The sequence below is a fragment of the Macaca fascicularis genome, chromosome 7, assembly GCF_037993035.2.
Source record: "Macaca fascicularis isolate 582-1 chromosome 7, T2T-MFA8v1.1".
NCBI lineage: Eukaryota > Metazoa > Chordata > Mammalia > Primates > Cercopithecidae > Macaca > Macaca fascicularis.
This window is the reverse complement of record NC_088381.1, coordinates 102,141,814-102,155,378: the sequence shown is the minus strand read 5'-3', so window position 1 is coordinate 102,155,378 and position 13,565 is coordinate 102,141,814.

Sequence of the window (13,565 nt, the reverse complement as noted above, 5' to 3'; positions counted from 1 at the left end):
CCTCGGGAGGCCCAGGACACTTCATGGTTGTGACAGAACCACAACTGCAGCTATCACCTTTTTTTTTCTTTTTTTCATTTCCTTCCTTTTGAGATATATATATACACAAATAAAATATGTTTTACACCTTGAGGATATCACTATTCCAATTGTTCCCATATGAATACAGGTGTGGTCTCTATTGGATATAAATGTGTCTTTTAAACCTCTTTGCTTTATAAATTACCGAGCCTCAGGCAGTTCTTTATAACAGTATGAAAACAGACTAATACAAGGCTGAGGCAGGTGGATTGCATGAATCTAGGAGTTTGAGACCAACCAGGGCAATATGGCAAAATCCTGTCTCTACAAAAAATACCAAAAAAAATTTTGGCTGGGTGTGGTGGCATGCACCTGTAGTCCCAGCTACTTGGGAGGCTGAGGAGGGAGGATCAACTGAACCTGGGAGGCGAAGGTTGCAGTGATCTGAGATCACACCACTGCACTCCATCCTGGGCAACAAAGTGAGTCTTTGTCTCAGAAAAAAAAAGGGGGGGGGGTACAGGTTTTTGTTTTCTTTTAAATCTTTTAATTGGCTGGGTGTGGTGGCTCACACTTGTAATTCTAGCAATGTGGGAGGGTGAGATGGGGGGATTACTTGAGCCTAGGAGTTTGAGACCAGTGTGGGCAACATGGAAAAATCCCATCTCTACACAAAACACAAAAATTATCTGCGTGTGGTGGCACATACTTGTAGTCTCGGCTACTTGGGAGGCTGAAGTGGGAGGATCACTTGAGCCTGGGAGGTCGAGGCTGCAGTGAGCCGTAATCATGCCATTGCACTCCATCCTGGGTGACAGAGCAGAATCCTGTCTCAAAAAAAAAAATCTTTTAATTACCACTTTGGCTAAATAAACAATTATTATTTTATGGTGACCTGTGATCCTATTTTGGTGAGATGCTTTAAAACTTTGATATATTTGACAGACTTCCCAAAATCAAATTCCAGCTTCAAAATTAAGCCTTTTTTATGGCTGGGCACGGTAGCTCACGCCTGTAATCCCAGCCATTTGGGAGGCCAAGGTGGGCAGATCACTTGAGGCCAGGAGTTCAAGACCAGCCTGGCCAACATGGCAAAACCCTGTCTCTACTAAAAATACAAAAAATTAGTTGGGCGTGGTGGCGCGTGCCTGTTATCCTGGCTACTCGGGAGACTGAGGCGGGAGAATTGCTTGAACCTGGGAGGTGGAAGTTGCAGTGAGCTGAGATTGCACCACTGCACTTTAGCCTGGGTGACAGAGCACAACTCTATCCAAGAAAAATAAAAAAAAAATTAGGCCAGGCGCGGTGGCTCACGCCTGTAATCCCAGCACTTTGGGAGGCCGAGGTGGGCGGATCATCTGAGGTCAGGAGTTTGAGACCAGCCTGATCAATGTGATGAAATGTGATTTTTAGTCTTTACTAAAAATACAAAAATTAGCCGGGCATGGTGGCATATGCCTATAATCCCAGCTACTCAGGAGGCTGAGACAGGAGGATTGCTTGAACCTGGGAGACAGAGGTTGCAATGAGCTGAGATTGTGCCATTGCACTCTAACCTGGGCAACAAAAGCAAAACTCCATCTCAAAAAAAAAAAAAAAAAAATTAAGCCTTTTTTGACCTCTAGCTTTTGGATGCTACAGCGGGCCCCTGAAGTATCCAACAGAGAGACAAATAGGATTATCTGACAAGTTAAATTACGTGGGAAGCCTTGTCAAATAAGAAATGATATTTAACCTTCTTCAAGTTATATTTTAATAAATATGTTATTAATACGCTCCAAAATACCAACTGGTATTTAAGAGGACTTAAGTCCTCTTAAAAAAAACTTCAGGTACATTTCTGCTTTCTGATAGGTCATGTAAGCATTTATGGAGGAATTTCATTCAATTGTCATTTTCAATGCTTGTTTTCTGATTGTATAAAAGCTTTCCTGCCTGGCCAAGATGGTGAAACCCTGTCTCTACTAAAAATATAAAAAAATTAGCTGGGCGTGGTGGTGGGTGCCTGTAATCCCAGCCACTTGGGAGGCTGAGGCAGATAATTGCTTGAACCTGTGAGGCAGAGGTTGCAGTGAGCCGCGATCGCACCACTGCACACTCCAGCCTGGGCACAGAGCGAGATTTGTCTAGAAAAAAACCCAAAAAACAAAAAACAAAAGAAAAAACAAACAAAAATGCTTTCCTATGCTGTTGTTATAAGTAGCTCATTATGCCAAAGTATATTTTTACCAAGCAAATAAAAACAGCTCTTCATGGTCCACTGACCGAGGACAATCAACCCCTTCACAGTCTAGAACCTAAAGATTGGATCTTCTGAGAACATCAGAGAATGACTATCCTTGCCATCAAAGCAAAACTTTGGGACCTTGAACCTTGAGTTCATAACACAACTCAGAAGGGCCCCTTCCCACTCTTGGATCTGTACACCCATTGGAAACCTTAAGGTAAAGCTAAGCAGGGAAGTTTCTCCCCAGAGGAAGATAGCATCCATGACATGGACAGCTTCTTCCCAAGGTCACAGATCAAGACTTCTCTGCTATCATGAGACTCTTATCTTTCAGTTTTCTTCCTTGCCTGTGCTTAGAAATAAACAAGGGGGTTTGCTGTGTACTCATGGTGCTACTTTTATTTTTGAAGGATTTTGCAATCAGCCTTATATATGGACTAGTTGATAGACTGAAGATGAAGGGCCAATGTAGGTGAGGAATTTTAATGATACATTTGTTATCGCATAATTAGAAAGAGAACATTGGTCCGCTCCTCTTAACCTGCATCATAGGTTAAAGATAACATTGCCAGGAGGTCTTCACTCTTCTTTATGGGCATCATTTGTTAGGTCTCTTTTTTCCATAGTTGGGAGTAAATGAGGCAATGATTAGAAATTTATCCCTCATGATCAGCTCTATAGTAGATTCTACTGTGAAGGCTATGGTTACATAATAGACTTTAAATTCTCTTGAGAAAGTTATGCTAAATAACAGTATTGCTCTAGACTACTTACTGGCTAAACAGAGAAGTATATTTGTAGTTGCTGGCATTTCTTGTTGCGCATGGAAAAATACATTGAGTACTATAGAGATTCAGTTATAGGGAGATTAATGAACAGACTGCTTGGTTAAAGTGAGTAGACCCTTTATCTAGCTCTTTCTTTGATCTGTTTTATTTTAGTTGGTTTGGTTCATGGAGATCTGGGCTAAGGAGCATACCCCAAACTCTTGGTATCATCCTCCTGATAGTCATAATAGTAGTGTCGTTGGCATGCTGTATTCTCTCAAAAATTTTAAATGTTTGCATGCAGCCATTTCTAGAATGTCAAATGCTTTCTCTTCAACTGGGATGACAAAAACTTGAAGAAATGTGTGATTACAAGGACATCATAACCTATGAATGATGTGCTGAGACCACATGCCCAACATGATGGTAATGAGAGTGTCACTAACGCTCTAAGTTTTGGTCATACTTTCACCTAAGTGAGAACCTGACTGAAAAGGGGGAATTTTTAAAAAAAAATTATGGGAGGCCATTGTTTTAGACTGAGCTCATGTACTAGGCCCCAACAGACAAGACCAAACAAAAATGGAGTCACTTATGTTAAATGTGACATAAACTAAGACTAAGGAAACAGATCCTGGAACAGACCAGGTTTTGTTTTTCTCTTGTAAACAAGACATTACAGCATAAGGTGGTACCCTCTACTCCAACTTTTATGAAAAGTAACTTGAGGTGGGGCACAATGCCCCATGCCTGTAATCTCAGCATTTTGGGAGGCTGAGGTGGGCAGATTGCTTGAGCTCAGAACTTTGAGACCAGCCTGGGCAACATGGCAAATCCTATCTCTACAAAAAATTCAAAAATTAGCCAGGTGTGTTGGCACAGGCCCACAGTCTGGCTACTTGGGAGACTGAAGTGGGAGGATTACTTGAGCCTGGGAGGTAAAGGTTGTAGTGAGCTGAGATTGTGCCACTGCACTCCAGCCTGGGCAACAGAGTGAGAACCTGTCTCAAAACAAAAACAAAACAAAACAAAACAAAACAAAATGTAACTTGAAGTCCTTGTTCCCACCTTGCAGAACTCACTGCTCTGCTATTTCCCAGTGGATTTTGAGACAAAATAAGTACATTTATGATGATGACAGTGACATCAATGACTAAAGTTTTGGTCAAATTTGAGAGGATGACCAAAAGGGGAAAATTGTTCAATCAATTTTAGCCTACAGCTGCTTCCTTCCATATTTTAAGTTTGGCCTAAAGGTTTCACTGTACATAGTGAGGTATAACTGAAATGGATGTGTAAACAGACTATAACCTACTCTTGTGCCAATCACTGACTTTTGGCCGGTTAATGGGGGCCAATTGTTCAAATAGTGTTCAAATAATGCAAATGGTGAGCTGTAACCAATACAGCTGTTTCTGCATCTCACTTCTGTTTTCTGTACATCACTTTCCTTTGTCTGTCAGTCTTCTTCTACCACAGGGTTATGTTGGAGTCTCTCTGAACTCACTCTGGCTCAGGAGGCTGCCTGATTTGTGAATCTTTTTTTGCTCAATTAAACTCTGTTAAATTTAATTTGGCTAAGAGTTTTTCTTTTCTTCTTTTTCTTTCTTTTTTTTTTTTTGAGAAGGAGTCTCACTCTGTTACCCAGGCTGGAGTGCAATGGCATGATCTCAGCTCACTGCAACCTCTGCCTCCTAGGTTCAAGCGATTTTCCTGCCTCAGTCTCCTGAGTAGCTGGGAATGCAGGCACGCATTACCATGCCCAGCTAATTTTTGTATTTTTAGTAGAGACCGGGTTTCACCATGTTGGACAGGCTAGCGTTGAACTCCTGACCTCATGATTCGCCCACCTCGGCCTCCCAAAGTGCTGGGATTACAGGTGTGAACCACAGCGTCTGGCTGATGAAAATGATTTTTTACCATTCTGGTCTTTCTAGCTGTGGAAGGAAACCTAAATATGCTACCCTAAAATATACCTTTGGCATATTTTGATATGGCTATTCAGAGGGCCTAAAAACACAGTAATAGCTCGGAAAAGCTGTCCTTTTGTGGGGGAGATTTGCATCTGTAGAGGAAATTTACATTAGTGAGGTAAACAGTAAACAGGCTTTCTCTGAGGCTCCCCCACCCCCATCTGCCTTATTGAGATCTAGGAAAGATTAACTCACAGGAAAACGAGACTCAAAGTCTGTTAATGGAAAAACCAAACTCTACCAAAATATTTAAGAGGTTTACTCTGAGCCAATATGAGTGACTGTGGCCCAGTGAACAGTCTCAAGAGGTCCTAAGAAAGTGTGCCCTACGTGGTTGGGTTATAGCTTGGTTTTATACGTTTTAGGGAGATAAGAATTATAGGTAAAATCATAAATCAATACAAGGAAGGTGTACATAAATCCAATACAAGGAATTTGTTCAGCCTAAAGATATAGAATATCCTGAAGTGGGGGCTTATAGTTCATAGGTAGATTCAAAGATTTTCTGATTGGCAATGGTTTGAAAGAGCTGAGATTTGTTTAAAGACTTGAAGTAAGTAGAAAGGAATGCTTAAGTTAAGATAAGGGGGGCTGTGGAGGACAAAGTTCTTGTTTTGTAGATGAAGCCTCACAGATAGCCACCTTCAGAGGGAATAGATGACAGTGCAGGACCATCGCCATCTGGGACAAGCACAGTCATTCTAAAGTTCCCCTTGATAAAAACCACCTAAATCCAAAGGGCATCAGCCTAATGGCTAAGGTCAGCATGACCACAAACCACAAACGACATCTCCAACCAGAAACATTCCAACTATGAGATAAACCCCTTCCTAACCGGAGACATGCCAGCCCCAAAAAAACCTCCCATCCAGCCGTAGAGATGCCAGCCCCAATATAATCTCCCCTCTGACCAGAGACATTCCAACCTCACCATAAACTTCTTCCCCACACAGAAACATTCTAAGCCTGTGATAAGCCCTCTCACCCTAAAATAAATACTCTTAGACTGTAAGAGTGAGTGCTCCTGACCGAAATAGGCCAGAAGCCCCTCTCAAGTTTGTTCTCCAAAATAAAACTGTGTTTGACTATTGAGCTACTTTACGTGTCTTTTTTTATTTTTTTGAGACAGAGTCTTGCTCTGTCACCCATCCTGGAGTGCAATGGTATGATCTTGGCTCACTACAACCTCCTCCTCCTGGGTTCAAGAAATTCTCCTGCTTCAGCTTCCCAAGTAGCTGGGACTACAGGTGCCTGCCACCACACCCAGCTAATTTTTGTATTTTTAGTAGAGATGGGGTTTCACTATATTGGCCAGGTTGGTCTCGAACTCCTAACCTCAGGTGATCCACCTGCCTCAGCCTCCCAAAGTGCCAGGATTACAGGCGTGAACCACCGCGCCTGGCCACATTTTTCTTTCCTTTTTCTTTAACTCTTAAAATAGATGCCAAATGTCTCTTTGTAGACATTAAAGGTGTCAGATTCTCATTTAATTTCTCCTAGATCCAGGAGTGGCCTAGAAAGGAAAGGCCTGGTTGCATTAATGGAGATTCTCTAGGGCTGCAGATTTTCCCCAGAAAAGATGGTTTTGCAGGGCCATTTCTTTTTCTTTGCTTTTCTTTTTTTTAAAAATTATACTCCAAGTTCTAGGGTACATGTGCACAATGTGCAGGTTTGTTACATATGGATACACTTGCCATGTTGGTGTGTTGCATCTGTTAACTCGATATTTACATTAGGTGTATCTCCTAATGCTATCCCTCCCCCCTCCCCCTACCTCACGACAGGCCCCGGTGTGTGATGTTCCCCACCCTGTGTCCAAGTGTTCTCATTGTTCAATTCCCACCAATGAGTGAGAACATGCAGTGTTTGGTTTTGTGTCCTTGCAATAGTTTGCTCAGAATGATGGTTTCCAGCTTCATCCATGTCCCTAAAAAGGATATGAACTCATCCTTTTTCATGGCTGCATGGTATTCCATGGTGTATATGTGCCACATTTTCTTAATCCAGTCTATCATTGATGGACATTTGGGTTGGTTCCAAGTCTTTGTTATTGTGAATAGTGCCACAATAAACATACGTGTGCATGTGTCTTTATAGCAGCATGATTTATAATCCTTTTGGTATATGCCCAGTAATGGGATGGCTGGGTCAAATGGTATTTCTAGTTCTAGATCCTTGAGGAATCGCCACACTGTCTTCCACAATGATTGAACTAGTTTACAGTCCCACCAACAGTGTAAAAGTGTTCCTATTTCTCTACATCCTCTCCAGCACCTGTTGTTTCCTGACTTTTTAATGATTGCCATTCTAACTGGTGTGAGATGGTATCTCATTGTGGTTTTGATTTGCATTTCTCTGATGGCCAGTGATGATAAGCATTTTTTCATGGTCTGTTGGCTGCATAAATATCTTCTTTTGAGAAGTGTCTGTTCATATCCTTTGCCCACTTTTTGATGGGGTTGATTTTTTCTTGTAAATTTGTTTTAAGTTCTTTATAGATTCTGGATATTAGCACTTTGTCAGATGGGTAGATTGCAAAAATTTTCTCCCTTTCTGTAGGTTGCCTGTTCACTCTGATGGTGGTTTCTTTTGCTGTGCAGAAGCTCTTTAGTTTAATTAGATCCCATTTGTCAATTTTGGCTTTTGTTGCCATTGCTTTTGGTGTTTTAGTCATGAAGTTCTTGCCCATGCCTATGTCCTGAATGGTATTACCTAGGTTTTCTTCTAGAGTTTTTATGGTTTTAGGTCTAACATTTAAGTCTCTAATCCATCTTGAATTAATTTTTGTATAAGGTGTAAGGTTGCAGGGCCATTTCAAAATATGTCAAATAAATATATTTGGGGGTAAAATATTTTGATTTCCTCCAGGGTCTGCTGTAATGTGATGCTATACCACAGTCAGGTTGGAATTTGGTATCTTACTGCCACAAGGAGTCTGTTTTGTGTCTTATGATCTCTCTTTTAATGCTAATGCTGGTCAGTTGTTCCTAAACTCCAAAAAGGAGGGGGTATAATGAAGTGTGTCCAACTTTCCTTCCCTTGATGGCTGGGAATTCAGTTTTTCAGGTTTCTTTGGGGACCCCTTGGCCAAGAGGGAGTCTGTTCAGTTGGTTGTGTAAACCAAAAGTAAAATTCTAAGCCCCTGACCATCTAAATGGACCCCTCCTTTCAGCAAGGACATTCCAAAGCTTACCTGAAAAACTAGTTCAAGCCATGATGGGAAGTGGAAAGGGGGCATCAGACATACCTCATTATACCCTCCTCCCTTTTGGAATTACTGATAGAACAGACTCTTTAAGTCTGATAAGAAACCCTAAGAATCTATTCTCTCTGAAGCCTGCTACCTGGAGGATTCACCTGCATAATCAAATCTTGGTCTCCACGATGCCTTATCTTAACCCAGGCACTCCTGAGTTTTTAGACAGTAACCTAACTCTTTTAACCAACTGATAATCAGAACGTCTTTGAATCTACATATGATCTGGAAGCCCCCATTTCCAGTTGTTCCACCTTTCCAGACTGAATCAACCAATGTACATCTTACTTGATTGGTGTTTCATGTTTCCCTAAAAAGTTGAAAAACTAAGTTGTACCCCAACCACCTTAGGCAATGTTCTTGGGATCTCCTGAGGGCCGTGTCATGAGCCATTCATCACACATAGTTGGCTCAGAATATACCTCTTTAAATATTTTACAGAGTTTGACTCTTTTCTTTGACAATTCTTGGGCTCAGGATTTTATTTTTAGTTTACGAGTCTGACACTTTTGAAGTCTGACAGAGAGCTCTTACCATAGGCTACCACCTATTCTTTCTGAGGGGATCTCCAAGATTCCCTGAGAGGTTTTTATCTACAAAACAAGAAGCCATTGCTTGTCATACTTTCCTCTCTTCATTCTCCCTGTGCCCATTACTTCCCCCAGCAAGAAACCCAAGCCCCTGTTCTTTCCGTAGCCTCAGAGTGGTAAAAAACACCTTCAGTCATCTGGCTCTCGTTTGAGTCTTTTGCAGGGCTCCCATGTACACAGACATGTTAATAAATTTATATGCTTTGTTTCCTGTAAATCTGTCTGTTATCAATTCATTTCAATAGACTTAGACTTGAACCTTCAAAGGGGAAGTTTGAATTTCCCTACATTGTCAACAAAAGAAAAATTTAATTGCCCTTAAATCTCAGAGATGAATAAGGTGGCTAGAAGGCCTAATGCTGTTCTTTCCTTACAAATGTTGTCAGAGATGTTGGAGCCAGAGTAACTCCATCTTGAACAGGGGCTGGGTAAAATAAGGGTGAGGCCTGTCAGGCTGCGTTCCCAGGAAGTTAGGCATTTGTAGTCACAGGATAAGATAGGAGGTTAGCTGGACTGGTTTCACAAGATACAGGTCACAAAGACCCCACTGATAAAACAGGATGCGGTAAAGAAGCTGGCCAAAACCCCCCAAAGTCAAGATGATGATGAAAGGGACCTCTGGTCATCCTCACTGCTCATTATACACTAATTATAATTCATCAGCGCCATGACAGTTTACAAATGCCATGGCAACATCCAGAAGTTATCCTATGCGGTCTAAAGAGGGGAGAAATCCTCAGTTTCTGGTAAAAGGGTGGGGACACTTTCCCCCCACCCTTTTATCAGAAAACTCTCATGAATAATTCACCCCTTGTTTAGCATATAATCAAGAAATAACCATAAGTATACTCAGTCAAGCAGTCCATGTGCAAAGAAACCAATTCTTTGGTTTTTTTACTTCTCTAATAAACTTGCTTTCACTTTACTCTGTGGACTCACCCCAAATTCTTTCTTGTGGAGATACAAGAACCCTCTCAAGGGGTCTGGATCAGGGACACCCTTCCAGTAACACTGCGATCTCACTACCTTCAAGGGTTTTCTTTTTCTTGGCAGCAGTTATCAAAGCAGGAGGCAGATGGTCATCAATATGAGATTGTCTGCATGTAGAAAAGTCAATGCCAGTTTCAATGTCTCTATAATCTGTTGATAGGCAGTTAAGAGGGAAAAGTTTCCAGAAAGGAAATTTAAATTATTTTAATTTTCAAATTATTTCTTGTAGAAATAAGACCTTGTTTAACCCTAATTTTATTCAGACTTACAAATAAATGTATGTGATAACCGGGCGTGGCGGTGCATGCCTGTAATCCCAGTGAGGTTGAGGTATGAGGAATGCTTGAGGCTAGGAGGTTAAGACCAGCCTGGGTAACATAGTGAGACCACCATCTCTAGAAAAAATAAAATTAGCTGGGTGTGGTGGCACACACCTAGGGTCCTACTTAGGAGGCTGAGGTGGGAGGACTGCTTGAGCCCAGGAATTCAAGAGTGTAATGACCTGGGTTCTCACCACCCCACTCAAGCCTGGGTGACAGAGTCAGATTCCGTCTTAAAAAAAAAAAAAGGGCTGGGCGTGGTGGCTCACGACTGTGGTCCCAGCACTTTGGGAGCCTGAGGTGGGCAGATCACGAGGTCAGGAGATTGAGACCATCCTGGCTAACATGGTGAAACCCCGTCTCTACTAAAAATACAAAAAATTAGCTGGGCGTGGTGGTGGGCGTCTGTAGTCCCAGCTACTCAGGAGGCTGAGGCAGGAGAATGGCGTGAACCCGGGAGGCGGAGCTTGCAGTGAGCCGAGATCACGCCACTGCACTCCAGCCTGGGTGACAGAGCGAGATAAGTCTAACCAAAAAAAAAAAAAAAAAAAAAATTATGGGATAAAGGATAGCTCTAAACTCAGTTCAAAAAGATCAATTTCAGTAATGTAAGTTACAAAGTTGATATTTAAATAATAAAAATACCAAACTCCTTGTTAAAGATATACATGAAATTCACTCACAGCACACTTTCCATAAATGCTGCTATTTAAGATTTGATTTTGATAAAAAATGTGTCTGGATCATGTTTATCCTACTTTTGTCCATTGCTTGTATCTGAAGAAATGACCCTTTAGTAAATATTTTTTTTCACTCCAGATTTTTCTCTGTGAACTAAGCAAAAGACTTCTGACTGGTTTCCTTTCAGTTTTCCTCACAGCAGCCAGATACGAGTTGTGTTAGCGTCTTGTGACAGCCATACACACCCACCCACTTCTTTTCACTTTGCCTTACTTTCTTTAAAATATAAAATAAAAGTTTATGACTCCCCCTTTGTTGCCCAGGCTGGACTTGAACTTCTGGGCTCAACCGGTCCTCCCACCTCAGCCTCTGGAGTAGCTGGAACTACAGGCTGCCCTGCTTGCTTTCTTGATGGTACTCATAACTCTCTGCAATTATTTGTTTTTTTGTCTGTTAGGTGTCTATAATGAATAATGAGTGTATGTTTAGGATTAAGTCCTATCTTCTGCCACAGCACAATCTGACCCTTGTTTGTCTCTCTGGACTCTCCTCCAGGGCTTGTCCCACCTCCTTGGAACCATATCTGATCCCCATCTAACCATACCCTCTTCTCTGGTTCTCTTCCACATGCTGTTCTCCATTTCTGGAATATTTTTTGCTCAGTTGACCCCTCTTCATCCTTAACCCTTTGGGTCCTTGACCCACTGGCCTGAGGAAGGAGCCCTTACCGTGTGTTCCATAAGCTTTCTGGGCTTCCCTCATCAGCACTTTTTAAAAAAAATATTTTATTTATCATTGTCCATTTGTCTAGATTCCTCCCTTAGACATGAAGTTGGGGGCGGAGGTCTGCCCACTCTCGGGTGTCTCTTCAGAGCCTGAAAGAGAGCCTGGCATATGTGTTTGTTAAAACAAGGAATAAGTGAATGAATGACTGAAATACCCAAAAGTAGCTTAGAAGCAATTCTACTTTTATTATATGATACCATGATAAATCATGTTTTCTTTATCACAATTACTCTGCCAGACAGCAGGTTAAGAAAAAGGCCAGAAATCTTTGACCTGGAGACCTGATTTTTCCCAAAGTTGTATCTGTAGTAAACAGGTGATGTGGGAGCCTGGGTTGGTGTTTGGGATGCTTGCATTTACTTCCTCATTCTGCCACTTTCTAGGATTTCTAAAGCATGGGAGAGAGATTCCAAAACACTCTCCGGGGCTGGGAAAAATGCACTCAATTCCTTTTGGGACTAAAGGTTTGTGATTCTATATCCTCTGATTTATTAATCCTGTCAATTAGGCAGACTTAGTTAATCAGGTGAGATGCGATGTAGCAGGCCAGATCCTTCTGGGGAACATTTATGGGCTTCCTATGCTAGTCCACTAGAGAAAGGGAAGCGCATGTTCACCGAGGAGTCGGCTGGATCCTGAGGATGATCTCCCTCTCTCATGGCCCTGCTGCTGGAGGACCACACAGCTCAGGCTCTGCCTGAAGGAATGGGGCATAACTATTAAGTTGGTGCAAAAGTAACTGCAATTTTTGTCATTACTTTTTGTTTTTTGAGATGGAGTCTTGCTCTGTCACCCAGGCTGGAGTGCAATGGCACGATCTCAGCTCACTGCAACCTCTGCCTCCCAGGTTCAAGCAACTCTCTTACCTCAGTCTCCTGAGTAGCTGGGATTACAGGCACATGCCACCATGCCTGGCTAATTTTTGTATTTTTTAGTAGAGTCAGGGTTTCGCCATGTTGGCCAGGCTGGTCTTGAATTCTTGACCTCAGGTGATCCGCCCACCTCAATCTCCCAGAGTGCTGGGATTACAGGTGTGAGCCACCGCGGCTGGCCTGTCATTACTTTTATTGGCAAAAACCACAATCATGTTTGCACCACCCTAATAGAAAAGTATCAGAAAAGAGTTTCAGTGAGGAGACTTTATGGGCCTTAAATGGTTTGAAGAGTCTCAAGCCTGCCCACAATGGCTCTTATATGCCCTTAGGCTGCAAAGAACTTTCAGAGACTGGCCCCAAATGCTGTCTGTGGACCTTCGAGCTGGGAGGAGTTGTGAATCCTGCATACAGCACACAGTGAAGGCAGCTCTGAGGTGCCATGAATGATTACCCATATATTTGTCTAGATTCCTCCACTGGATGTGAAGCTGGGGGCAGAGGTCTGCCCATGCTCTGGTGTCTCTTCAGAGCCTAGCATATACATACTTATTGAACCAATGAATAAATGATTGAAATGCCCTAAAGTAGCTTAGAAACAATTCCACTTTGATTATATGATGGTAACATAGTGTCTATTGATGGGAGCCCAGATGACTAGGGCCACTTTTATTTTAAATACCTGATTTGGAGTAATCTGGGACAACTTCCCTTTGGTGTTCATGATAGGAAAGGCTGTTGGGAAAAACCGCCAGAAGAATCCTTCTGGGCTCTTGGTCAGGTTGGCCTATAAGTGAGGCAGGAGAATAGGGTCTGGAGGCAGGGAACCTCAGGACTTCCTAGAACTAAATCAAGTGGAAACACTTCAGCTACCACAGGAAATATCCTCTTCATTTACATAGGGCATACGCCAAGTAAATGACTTTGTCACTTTATTTCATCCTCTTCATTTACATAGAGTGTATACCAAAAACATAACTTTGTAACTTCACTTTAGCCTCTTCATTTACATAAGGCTTACACTGAGTAACCAATGGAAACCTCTAGTGGGTATTTAAAACCCAGACAATTCTGTAATGGAG